Source organism: Penaeus vannamei, chromosome 29 (genome assembly GCF_042767895.1).
Source record: "Penaeus vannamei isolate JL-2024 chromosome 29, ASM4276789v1, whole genome shotgun sequence".
NCBI lineage: Eukaryota > Metazoa > Arthropoda > Malacostraca > Decapoda > Penaeidae > Penaeus > Penaeus vannamei.
In genome coordinates this window covers 23,730,855-23,733,761 of record NC_091577.1, presented here as the reverse complement: position 1 = coordinate 23,733,761, position 2,907 = coordinate 23,730,855, and the positions used below count along the sequence as shown (strand labels likewise).

At 51.1% G+C, this 2,907-nt stretch overlaps 1 protein-coding gene across 8 annotated transcripts in view; it reads right to left on the bottom strand.

Moving 5' to 3' along the window:
* Positions 1-2,530, bottom strand: part of LOC113806055 (proton channel OtopLc) — a 368,606-nt gene extending 366,076 nt beyond the window's left edge. For all 8 annotated transcript variants that reach the window (XM_070142529.1, XM_070142536.1, XM_070142531.1 and 5 more), the window contains exon 1: positions 2,394-2,530. The gene's annotated coding sequence lies outside the window, so the exon portion shown is untranslated. The remainder of the gene's footprint in view (positions 1-2,393) is intronic.
* Between the last annotated feature and the right edge of the window lie 377 nt (positions 2,531-2,907).

Here is a 2,907-nt window from a genome sequence, read left to right as displayed (position 1 = left end):
ATGCGGGAGGGGGTCAGACTGGGTACGTACTTGTTGGGTAATCTATGTGTGATGTGTGTTCCGTGTGCGTACGTGAATGCATATGTCTACGTGTGCGTGTGTCTACGTTAACCAAGGGGGGGAGGGGGGCGGAGGCAAGAGCAATGGACGTGAGTGACGTCGCAGGGGATGGGGTGGGACCATGGTATCAGCTGCGAGAGGGGGGGAAGGGGGAAGGGGGGAGGGTGAGGAGTTCAAGATGTTTATGAACGCATTGCCTGCTTGTTTGGTTCCCTTTGCCTTCCTCCTCAGGGCCTGCTTCCCTGCTTGCACTCCTGACTGCGTGGTGTTCCTTTCCTGATTTTATGTTCTGCCTGTGCGTGCGTGCGTGTGTGTGTGTGTGTGTGTGTGTCTTTGTGTATGTGCGTTTGCGTATGTGTGTGTGTGAGTGTGTGTGTGTGTGTGTGTGTGTGTGTGTGTATGTGTGTGTGTGTGTGTGTGTGTGTGTGTGTGTGTGTGTGTGTGAGTGTGTGTGTGAGTGTGTGTGTGTGTGTGTGAGAGAGAGGGGGAGAGAGAGAGAGAGAGAGAGAGAGAGAGAGAGAGAGAGAGAGAGAGAGAGAGAGAGAGAGAGAGAGAGAGAGAGAGAGAGAGAGAGAGAGAGAGAGAGAGAGAGCATACAAACATATATAAACAAAATACGAACACACGCATATATCTATCCATCTCTCTCACAAAACTGCACCCGCTTGCCATAGCAGTCATACCATTTTTCAAACATTGTCAAAAACTGTCTTTTGAATAACATCCACAGAAAGAGAGACAGAAAAGCGAAAGAGGAAGAGCGGAAAAGAGGAAACAAAGGGAGGCAATAACTCGCCGGCGACTGTCTTTCCAGGTGAATCTCGTGTGGTCGTGACAGCCGGGTGAGAGCAGCTAAAAACCCGTCTGTTTCCCCCGCTTGCAAAGCTCGGATTGCACGGGTTGGAATTAGCTGGTCAAAGGCTATTGTTAATCTAAATCTTGGAATCGAAATATCGTTGATTAAAGTATCATTTGATTAACTGCAGTGTTTCAGCAATTGCTATATTTTGCACGCACCCACAGACAAACAGACACACAGACACACACACACACACACACACACACACACACACACACACACACACACACACACACACACACACACACACACGCACGCATGCAAAGAATGTGACGTCTCAGTTTTCTTTGTGAAAGACACCATTATCCAACTCTATGGAACTGATAAAAACAAGTCCCACGAACACCACAGAAAAAGTACCAATTCATCCGACCGCATCAACAAAAGCTCGAATTCCATGCCAATGAAAGCCCCCCAATTAAAGATCGGCCCTTTCATCACTGCAACATAAAGTGTCACCTTTGATACAATATTGATAAGAGAAAGGCTGCAATAAATATGTGAAAGAAGAGGCTTTAAGTACTTCCGCGAACCGAGTTCCTGTTGGAGCTTCGGGGAAATTCAGTCCATGTGAAACCGCGTCCTTGATTATCTATTAATAACTAAAAAAAGAAAGAAAGTGACAGACCGGAGTTTGTTGTGTTTGATATTGCGCGAGTGAGCTCCAAGGAGGGGGGTGGAGGGGGAGGGGGGAGGGAAGGGTTGAGGGGAGGGGGAAGTAGGGAGTTAAGGGGTTGAAGGGAGGGGTAGGTGGGGGGGGAGAATAGTGGGGGGAAGGGGAAGTAGGGAGCTAAGGGGTTGAAGGGAGGGGTAGGTGGGGGAGGGAAGAATAGTGGGGGAAGGGGGAAGTAGGGAGTTAAGGGGTTGAAAGGAGGGGCAGGTGGAGAGGGAGAATAGTGGAGTGGGAAGGGGTTGTAGGGAGTTGAAGGGAGGGGCAGGTGGGGATGGGAGGATAGTGAGAGGGAGGGGAGAGGCAAAGGGAGAAGGTAGGAGGGAAGAGGTGAGAAGGAGGGGCAGAGAGGGGTGGGAAGTAGGGGGGCAGGAAGAGGTGAGAAGGAGGGGCAGGAAGGGGTGGGAAGTAGGGTGAAGGGAGGGGGGCACGGAGAGGGGAGGGGATGGGAGATGGGTGGGATCATGGGTGAAGTAGGAGGGGGTGAAAAGAGGTTCGGAGTATCTAAAACAAGGTCGCAGCAGCAGCGTGGTTGCGAGACGGTGAAAATGGTTGACGTTTGAGTGATAATTTTAGATCATTGTTTGCGTGTGGAGAGTATTTTGGAGATGCTTGGTTGTATGCGTGTGTGGGAACGTTAATGACAACATGGTATCTAAAATGGCAGAGAAATGTGTCTTATATATGAAAAATCACACAGTGTTTAAGATTTCATGAGATGTATTTACAAATAACTCTTTTAAAAATAAACCCTAGCTTGCAAAATACCGCGGGAGCGACCATGAAAACAGCAGAAGGACTCACCCCGATTTCTTTCCTTTCTGTCCCTGCCTCACACCAGCGGACGCCCCCTTCGGAAATCCTTCGGCGAATCGCGAGAGCCCAAGAGCCAGTGGCGGGAGGACGGGCTCCCTGGCCAGCTGTGCGTCGGGGAGTCGGGCGCGGGTCGGCACATGTACTATAACGCACACACACAACTCCTCCACTACCACTACTGCGGCCACCACCACAACACTACCACCGGTCCCCTTGCCAGGCCAGCCAGCCTCGTTGGACGGCGGAGGAGCTGAGCCGCGCTGCCACCAACGCCGCCGCGGCACGCTTTTGCCTCTGTCGCTGTTGCTGTCGCACGTCGCTGTTGTTGTTGCTGTCGTATGTCGCACGTTACTGTTGCTGTCGCACGTCGCTGTTGCTGTCGCACGTTACTGTTGCTGTCGCACGTCGCTGTTGCTATTACACGTCGCCATACACTATTGCATGCTATTACTATACATACATACTATTACTGCTACACGCTATTGCCACCATCGCCACACGA